Here is a 10,548-nt window from a genome sequence, read left to right as displayed (position 1 = left end):
CCAGTATTATGACAGTTGTTGAGAAAATAGGGATCATTTGTCCCTTTGATGCTTCCACATTCCTAACATGAGGCAATGTTTCAGTGATATTGTTAATATTTTGGAGGTATGCAAGCTAAAATACAGGGTTTTCTCTTAGACCCTTGTACTCTGGGTGGTTCACATAGCTCTTACCTAAACCCCAGATACTTGGGACCTTGGGGATGCTTGTCCTACTTGCTTATCTGTATGGTTACAGCAGGATGTAGATAGCAGGTTTCAGTTGCAGTTTGTTGCCTTGGCTGGTGGCTAAAAGCAATGTCTGAAATTAGTGTCAGGCCTTTTTTCTTAGATAAAGATTTCGTTGCATTTTTGTTTGTTGGACTAAAGATTCAGAGATGGAAACATTTTCCTAGGAGAGCTCAGAGGTAGAAACTTCTGCTGGAGAAGAGCTTTCATGAATAAGTGCCTGGATTTTTCAGTACTGCTGATGATCACCTAGAGAAACCATGTGCAGAAATACCTAAACCTTGACTCCCTCTTGGAGCCATAGGCAAACACTTATCCATTAGAGCCGGAGAGGAATCCATCACAAAAAAGAAAATTAGATGCAAATGTTGTCAGTGGATGCCTTAAGTGGATTTAGCTTCTTTACACAAGGCACTGTTAGATTAAGTGACTCATGTTATGGCTGAAGGAAATGGTGGATAATGGCAAAGTGTGAGCTCCCGTCAATCATGGTTTGGATGAGGCTGATAAATTTGCATTTACTTAATCTGAAAATGTAACACCTGATTTTACCTCTCTTGCAATTTTATATCCTTCTACCACAGGACTGACAGAAATCAAAAGTGTATCTGTGTTCCCCAGTAATCTTAATTGCATCAGATTGCATTTAATGTCTCCACTGGCACATAGTTTAACTACAGTTATGGCCATATTCCATGAGAATGTCAACATCACTTCAAATTCCACCTAACCAATCCATAACAAGGTTGTCTGAAAAAGTCTCAGTTTCATTAGCCCTTATTTTTTTTAGCCAGGCACAATACTCCTTCCCAGACTGAAGATATAGAGAGTAAATGACCATTACTGTATTTTCATTTTGGAAAGATTCATCTGCTGTAATGTGTTCTGTATGGAAATATGTACCTGCCCCCAGTATTCCAGACAAAGCTTAATGGAATAATGATGCCACCTTGGCTATTAATAGAATGAGTTCAGCTGATTAGTCAAGCTTAACCTACTTGTTTTGACAAGGTCTTCAAGTTAACTTCTGTTTAAACAAGCATAGAAAGCTTCTCACTGATGTTTCTTAAGTATAAACCCATATTTTTTTGTAATGGCAGTGAAAAGAAATAAATAGCTCAGAGGTGCAAAATAAACATTTAAAAATATATTTTGCAGTACAGGTGACCCCTGTCTGCTTTGTTTCCTCAGATGTAGTGAAAAATATTCAATGCACTTAATAACAGGAGGTGATCCAGCATAAAATTCCTTTGTTGCAAGAGAGCAAGAAATATTATTTTATACATTTATAGGTAAAAGGATGGGTATTATTTAGTCTTAAAAATGCAATTTAATGGAAGGAGCTGCATTACTACCAGGAAACCATGAGCTGCATCTCTATATAGTAAACTTAATTAAATTTTAGATAGTAAATTCAATTAAACTGATCTTGAAGAAACTTAAAGTCTAAATGTTAGCCCAGGTCAGATGCACAGAAGGTACTTAAGAAATCCACCCCTACTGAATTTACCTACTGAATTAAATGTACTGGCCAGATACTTTGTTTTCCATCAGTTTTCCTATGACTCTTTCTCTGCTATATCCCCCTCCCTCAGACAGTGACAGCTACGGAGACAATTAAGCCCTTAACGGAGGAATGTCACAGAGGCAGGAGAGGACAGGAGCCCTTTTATTTGGTAATGTGTAACAGTGGCTGGCAGAACAAGAGTTCCCCTGGAGCTATGGCTCTTAAAAAGCTGCAGATGAGTTCCTGTACAGCTCCTACAGCTGTTCCTCATCTCTCTTGGTCTCATCACCCAATTAGTGAAAGATACATCAAGCCGTGCTTCCCCATGTGTGTTTGAGCTTGCACCTATGCACGGATCTTCAGAGCCAGTACCTTGACCATGTAGGCTCTGTAGGTTGTGCAGGCATGTCAGGGTTGGTTAGACAGGGGAGATGGCTGGCTGATGCACATCAGTGCCTAACATCAATCTGGAAAGAGAGCACAGCCTGTGCCCAGAAACTGGAAGTGAAGACAGCTCTGATAAGTTACATATTGCCTTAGCACCCTCGTCTGCAATGAAATCATTACTCATGAGTCTGAAAGACACAGGGCTCCTTAATGATCCAGTTCTCTTTCAGCCACAGCTCTGGACTGTCAGACTGAATCTTGCCTGTCTTGACTTGTAGTAACAACCAGCCCGCTGGGGTAGCACCAAGGAGCATGGGGTGGCGCCGAGCAGCTTTCAGGTCTGGCGGTACAGGGAGGAGTGCACAGGAGGAGATGTCTGTGCAATCACCCACAGGCAACTCAGCTCCTGGGAGAAGCTTGCTGGAGGTGGTTCCTAACATCTGGATTGAGAAACAGCTGTGATTTGCTGATCTACATAATTGAGATGCCTCCCTGGAACTAACAGTCTCCAGAGGAAAATCTGCATCTGAGCAAGTAAGAAAACCAGGAAGGATGTGGTATTGAGATACGTGGAAGTTGGGTCTCCCATCTCTTTGTCCATGTGCTAAACACCTTTCTTGTGTACCCTGCTTCTTCACAGGGGATTTATAACAGGCAGCATGAGTGCTGCAGTCTCCTGTGATCACCATGTGGAAGTTACTAGCTCATGACCAATCCTGTGTCTCTGGTTATGGTATTTGAGCTGACAGACATGCATCCATCTCCCTGTCAGTGCAGTTCTTGCCCAGGAAGCATTTCAGATCCTATGTCCTGTCTCTATCTTCAAACACCAAACTTGCCCTTTGGATTCTATTCCAGTCCAACAGTGCCAGGATATGATATTTAGGCTAATTTTTTGTTATTTTGAGCTCTTTGTGCTAGCCCACACTGTTCTGCTCTCTCCTCGGCTGCCAGGTCCTATGGCAATGGTCCAGCGTTTCTCTCCACACTCCTGTATCAAATGCTCAATTTCCCCTGCTAAGCCTGTTCTTGAAAAAGCCTGTTCCCCCTGTTCTCTAATCCATATCTATTTGCTATGAAACTCCATGGAAAAGCTTTTTATGTGTATTCCTGATAAATGTCTCTCCCCTCCCAAATGTTACTGTGAGTAGTGAGGGGGAAAGGAGACACAGAGGAGGCAGGGATAAGGAGAAAAGCAAGAAATGATAATGGAAATATTTTACATTCCTCCAAATGCATGAAACTGTGCCTATCATTTCAAAATTAAAAGTGGGATTCAGCTGCCTTTCCCCAGAGTGTTGTGAAATGACAGGCAGCATTTTTACAGTTTAAAGAATACTAAGACATTTCTAAAATATATCATATAGTAAAGGCGGCCTTCACTCGATTTTTTTGCCAAGATAATTTTCTGTGACAGCTAATTTCTTGTTAAAAAGCAAACACATCACTTTTACTTGCCTTGAGTACATGCCTCTTGCATAGATGAAAACTGGTTTTCAACTGTATGTGCCAAAGTTATAACTTTTCAGCAAAATGCAACAATTACAAATAATCTAACTGAAAACAAATGCAAACACAGCACAACTCACAAACAAGCAGAGGAAAAAGAATCCCTGTCTTATGAAAACAGGTCATTATATCAGCCACAAGTAAATTTTCCAGGTTAGTCATCTCTCTCAAACACACAGAGTCCTGCTATCTGCCCAGTTACCACATTTTTAGCTCACATGTACATAATTAGTGTTTCATGTTCTCTAATGCTTCTCTATCACACCCAGTGTCCAGGAATGTAGCCTCCTCTGCTTGACAGTGCTTGAGGCTGAGCCAGACCTTGGGCTCTCACTTGTGCTCTGCATGGGGTCTTTGTTATCATGCCTGGCTAACCATCTACCTCCTAATTTAATATACCCACTTTGAGAAAACAGACCCTAATCTTTATACTCTTCAAAATTTTTGGTCTTGTGGGAATTTTGAATTGCCAAGTAGAACAAGGTTATGTCTCAAGTTACCTTTTGCTCATAAAGTCCTGAGCTTTTATATTCCACAGATGGAAGGTGTAGAAGACAAATCTACCCACAAAGGCACAAACCCACCATATGCAAATCTTCCTTTATGCCTATGCATAAAGATAATAACAATGCCAAGCTGAAGAGGTGTGTTATTGTAACTTGTACAAAGTGAAATATTCCTTATGTCCCAACTAACATTCCTAAATATCTTATTATTTAAATGGGGTTATTTTAATGGCAGGCACATAACTGCTTTTTAAACAACTCTCTTAAGACAATGATGACTTCCATTTATATGCAAAGATGCATCTATTTCTTACTGATTCTATATCACTGCATAAAGAAGAACAGGAAAATCACACCTCAGTATTTAACAAAAAGCCCAACATTTAAACAGGGATCACGTCTCTGCCATGAGAGACTTAGGCATATTAAACGTTGGTATTTAGGGTAAAAGTGCACAGTTAATTGCTCCCAGCACTCTGCCATGTCTAAGGTCTAAAGCTAAGAGATTTCATAGTGAAACTTGCAGAAGCTCTGACTTAAAACTGCAGAAAAATATTACTGCTATGAACTAGATCCTTAGGGCTATACCAGATGTGCTTCTGGCCTAAAGCACGAGTCTTTTCTCATTTAGAACCCAGTAAATTACGTGGGCTGATCTCAGTTTCGTTTTGGGAAATGGACAAACTGTGGTGAAAGAGCTTTTTTCCAGTGGCTGAATCTGTAGGGCCCCATAGCCAATCCCAAATTTCCCCCCCATAAGTAACTATAAATACTTTTAACTTCAGTAGACTTTTCATACAGAAAGCTGAGAAGAATATCTCCTGCTGATACCTACAGCTAATTAAGCTTTCACACATTACATTTCTGTGAGGATGCTGTTACAAGTCCTTTCTGAATAACTCTGCTTGTGGTCATTTAGGTGTAAGTATTTACTGCAAGCTGAGCCGCATTCTTTTTGGACCCCCGTTGACTCAGGCATAGTCTGTACATTGAGTCGAAGTCTTGTTCATGCAGAGTGGAGTCAATACAAGTATTTCCAGGGACTCAGATGGGCTTTGATGGGCCCTAGCCCAGGACAAGAGTTTACAGCATTTGGAGCCAGAAAAAACTGAGCGAGGTCATCTGGTCTGGTCTCTAGCTAACCACAGGATATGCAAGTTTTATCCAGATATGACAGTATTAAAATAACATTTTTTTTTGCCTTAGGAGATTAGAAAGCGTGTGCCATGGAGAGGTGAAATGGAGGTGTCTCTGTCACAGTGTGGCACCCTGGCTGCTGGGACTTGCTCAGGAGAGAAGCTCCTGGATGGCTCCATCTCCACTGACAGCCACTGAGTCACAGAGGACTGTGCAGCGCAGTACTCACTTCCTTCCCAAATCCTGAAGGAAGCACAGGATTGTCCAACTGTGCCATGAAATGTAATGAATGCTGTTTCCTATCAAACTCATGAACAAAAGGGGTAAGCACAAGTCAGGCTGACGTACTTTAGGGCCAGAAAAGACTGCAAATAGCAGCCACCTTAATCCTCTCATGATGGGTGTGTATGTATAGTACAGTATTAAAAAGAAATATGTCCAGACAAGTAGTACTTCCAAAAGCAGCAGATGCTTACAAGAAATACAAAAAGCAGGGAAATATAAAATCATCTGTCTCATAATCACTGGTTTAAGAATCTTTTGAGCTGGAGGTTGGATGTGGACCAGTATGCTGCAATAAACTGGTGGAGGTGTCTCTTCTTCAAGAACTGCCTAATTTTTTATTTTTTAGCTCCTTGAATTTACTCTCAGAATCTGGATTAATCCCCTTTTTCTTTTAATATATTTAATGCCATCATAAGAACTCTGTGTGAGGGTAAATCCACTCCCTTCTCATAAGCTGTCTCAATATTTTCCTCACAGCTACAAGGAAATGTCTTATTTCAAGGCTGGATTTTTCCAACTCTAACTTCCTAGTGCTAGATCTTATCATGCTTTCGTCAGTACTTGAAACAGAGGATGGAAAACAGATTTTTCTCCTTTCCTTTCTGTGTTGTACTGTATCCATTATAAGTAACAGCCATACAGATTTTTAAAATCCTGATCCACTGGACCATTTAATCGCATGATTTACTCAAGTACGTAAGTAATCCCATTGACTTCCATGGGACTGCTCTCAGGTTAAAAGTTAAATGCATGGTTAAGCGCTTTGCTTGAATAGTATTGAAGTTCTTTCTAATTTCTCATTTATTTTCTTTCCTTGCTCATGATACTTGATCTGTACAGTGTTGGAAGCACAGTGTTTGAAGTAAATTATTCAGTATGGGATCACACAGGTTACAACACAGCAATTTCCATTGCAGCTTTTGTCTAGCACTAAAGGAATTCTGACTGATGGATACCAAGGGCTTTTTTTGATGTTATTTTCTCTGAGGAACTAATGCTCTTCATTCCTGCCAATTCCCTCTGCTGCCTAGTTTATTTGTTCAGCAATGCCCCAAACAAGAAAGGTTTCCTTCAAACAATAAGCTGCTTTGCACTCTGTGTGTGTGTGGTTTACTGAATCCAGACCTAGTGAAAATGTACTGGTCTTCAGCTGGTATGAATCAGAGCTGTCTGCAGAGACAAGGGAGCTTCGCTTATTTACATGAGCTAACGATCTGACCTGTTGTCTACTGTCTTAATATATAAATGTGTCTATGTGTGCAGCTAAATGTGTAAGACCCAGGCAGAGGAACAGGCCTTCAACCATCTGCTCTGGGGATATGAGATACAATATTGGAGGCACAAGGGCAAAGGGTAAATGAAAATTCATTTCTTCCTGAGGTCAGGTATGGAAATGCATTATGTGGTATTGTTCCCCAGCACCAATAGCAAAATACTTCTGAATAATATTTGCAACATAAATTGCAATGTACCATGGACCTTTGAAAGTTTTCTAGCACCTAAGGTGTTTCAAAGGCATCTGCACTATTTATGAATTTTTAGTAATGGTCACTGACCATTCCTGTGTCCTACATATACGTGACCAGGGGCTCTGGCTGCTTTTGCAAACAATGTGAAGCAGCTATTTCAGATCAGTCAGGCTTGGAAGTTAAGTGTTACCCAGCTCATGGTTTAAATTACTTTCTGAAGATTTCTATATCTGGTCTGTTGATCAGACGCAGAGACAAACCCCTTCTACAAGGTGCTGAGAATATACAGTGAGATTGCTCCTTAAAATACAGTACTGTCCCAATATTCCAGATTTGCATACCCCAAATATTCTTCCAGCAGGTGAAATTTCATGGATTTCTTCATTTGGACAGAGCTTTTCGTCCATTGTGCTAAATATTCACTATAAGCCTATCTTCTAGGATTTTTCAAAACATACTTTGTCCGCAGGAACAAAATAAAAACATCAGCATAAGAAATCCCTACAAACCACTGTCCACAAAGTAGGATGTGTGATACTGTGCTGGACACTATAATGTAACTGACCCAAAACCTAAGTGAAAATCTAGCATGATTTTGAAGTGTTAAGAGCCTAATGCTAACTATATTATTGTGCTCTGTAGGAGTTTGCCTTCATCTTTTATGAGTTTAACACTTTGATTCAAGTTTACAAAAAGGATGATGACTTAAACGTGGTAGCTGCCAACTCAGCTGACTGCAGGTTGTGGCAGAAAATGGTGGACTTACAATTTGGATTGTAAAAAATGTGGATTTTTTACAACTTGAAATAATTTCTATGTTTGTTGTGCTTTAAGTATGAAGGATCAGACCCTGCCAGCTTCCATGCAGGATAGATGTTGCACAAATCCATATCCAGCAGGATATCCAAGTATCCCATTTTGGCCTGTACCATACATGCCACAGAATCACAGAAATCACAGAAGGTGATTTGGGTGGGAAGGGACCTTCAAAGATCATCTAGTCGAACCTCCCTGTCACAGGTAGGGACACCTTCCTGTAGATCAGGTTGCTTCCTGCTAGCTGAGGTGCATACACTCACTGTGCACACTCAAATCTGGACTGGTGAATTCCACAATTCCTTTCTGTATGTTTAGCATTTCACAGTACCTGCAAATGTATTAAAGTGTGGGGAAATCCCCCCATCTTCCCCAGAATGGCTTCATACCAGAGCAGAAGGAAATATGAAGAACAAGAAAGGATTTCAAGAGTTATATAGTTGTCCTGTTCTGCCACATGTGCACCTTCATGGGCTTCCTACATTCTTTTTGCTGCAATAACTATTTGGCTATTGCTAGAGGATATGGATATGGATTCATATACTTCCAGTTGGAAACACTCTTCTCATCAGTGTCTCCCTTGGTATTTTGTACTTTGTAGTCTTTCTTATTTCACCTTCCTTTTCCTTTCTGCTTTTTTTCTCATTTGCTCTGAACTCAATTTTTCTTTTTTTTATTCTCCTCCCCTTTTTCAGGTCTCTGTAACTGATGTTTTTTCACAGTGCTTTAAAAAGCTTTGAGTACTGAGGCAGATACATGGGGCAGGGTACCAGTTATATAAAAGGACAGCTGTAAAAACATGTGCAACTGCAATTAAGCAACAACTCTTAGAAGCATGAAGTCATTAATCGTAATTGCAATAAGGGTTTTCTTAGAAATTGTCCTTAATATTTTAAATGGAGAAAATGTCAGCTTCAGGCAGCATTCCAGTTTTGCTTCCTCCACTTCATGCTACTGCAACCAAGGGGACAGTGTGTGTCCAACTATGAACTACGTTGAGGAAGCTTTATATTCAGACATCCTTCTTTGGGCTTGCTGTCCCATAGGCACTGGAGCACGTTCCACTTTAAATGCAGCAGAAACAAGAGGCCAAGCTACCAGGCAGATATTATTCCCCAAGAAAGCAATTTCCAGTTTCTTCATTGAATACTATCCTGAGGCCCTATCCTGAGTGCCTTCAATTCCTTTTCAGCAGGTTAGGGCAGCTACCATCTTCAGGAGTTATTCAGCACCTCACAAACTGGTAACTCAGTCCTCTCAATTTCATTGAACTCTGGAGTTGTTTTCAATAATCAGTCACTCTTTTAACTAGGTGATACAGAGCTGAATGACAAAGATGTGCTTAAGCAAACCAGATGAATACACAGAAGGAACCCTGTTCCTTTCAGTTGCAGGCTGAAAGCTGATATATTACATGTCTGCATGCAATAAAATTTTTTTGTTTTAATGTTCCTAGGGAAGCTTGAAACTAAACCCTTGCAAAACATCTGGTTCAAAACTTCAGCATTTTAATATTAAATGCTTCCTGAAATCTGTTTGTGTAACTGTACCATGCAGGTTTGCTTCATAGCTTTCTAATAAATTGTTTCTAACTCATATTGTTATCCTTGCACTGACTTTGGTATCTCCTGCTGATAATATAATGTCAGTAATAGTGCTTCTCCAAGTTCAATAGGTAGCTGATATCCTAAGCACATGTTCTGAAGACAACTGCATAATTTTAGGTTTCAGCTTTGTATTGCCTTTCATTCAACTCTAAGGTTTCAATTTTTTGTTCCTTGAAATGAATTAAATTTTTGTTACAGTTTTGTCTTCCCAAATATAGTCTTCAGTATCACCACAGGTCCCTTTTGCAATGCCTCTGGATAAGGTGGGAAAAAACTTTATATGGCCCTGTGAACAACAGCTGTCATGTTACTGCTGGGGCTGGTATTTAGAACTTTGTGTCAAAGCCCTGAAAGGCTTGGAAAACAAAAAATTTCAGCAGTGAAATGAAGATTTTTTCCACACTGCAGAGTCATCCTTATCATCCATGGATAGACGAGCAAAAGGAAATCAGAAAATGCATTTTAAAGCTAGCTAAGCCTTGTGAAGTTGCTCTTGCTGACCCCAAAAGCTGTAGCTTAATAGTTCCAACTAAAGCCACATTAACACTCAGTGTAATGCTCCAACTTTTGCAGGCTGATTTCTGCCTTCTGCTGGCTTCATGCTTGTGCTGAGCACAGCACAGAGTCCTGACCTGGCATTGCCTGACCCTCCTCCAGACAGGGTAATTGTGTCAGCCTGACTCTGAGCTTCAGGGCTCGTGAACTTTGGGATCCTGTCATGCTAACACAGCTGTGCTACTTAGGGGGCCTGAGCTGGTATTTTTGCAAGATGTGTAGCTTAGACTAACTGTAGATATTCAGCTTAATGCAGCCTCAGCTCCTCTGTCTGAGGCCTTCCAGCATGACTGAGAGCACCCCAGGAACATGCCTCTCTCTCTGGGCTAAAGAAGGAGCCTTGATTCCTAACTCCAAGTAATCAGGTAGAGCTCAAAGACTGAACACTAATTCAAGGGAGCTCCAAGAGCCTTTTAAATACAGGAGAAAGCAGAAGCTGCTCAGGGGCTGCTGAAGCACTGGAAAGGATTAAAACAAAACAAAACAAACGTTTACAGCACAAAAGTACAATTCCATACCCTTAAAACCCATACTAACTTTTA

This window comes from Corvus cornix, chromosome 2 (assembly GCF_000738735.6).
Source record: "Corvus cornix cornix isolate S_Up_H32 chromosome 2, ASM73873v5, whole genome shotgun sequence".
Lineage (NCBI taxonomy): Eukaryota > Metazoa > Chordata > Aves > Passeriformes > Corvidae > Corvus > Corvus cornix.
Note: the sequence above shows the minus strand (reverse complement) of the source record.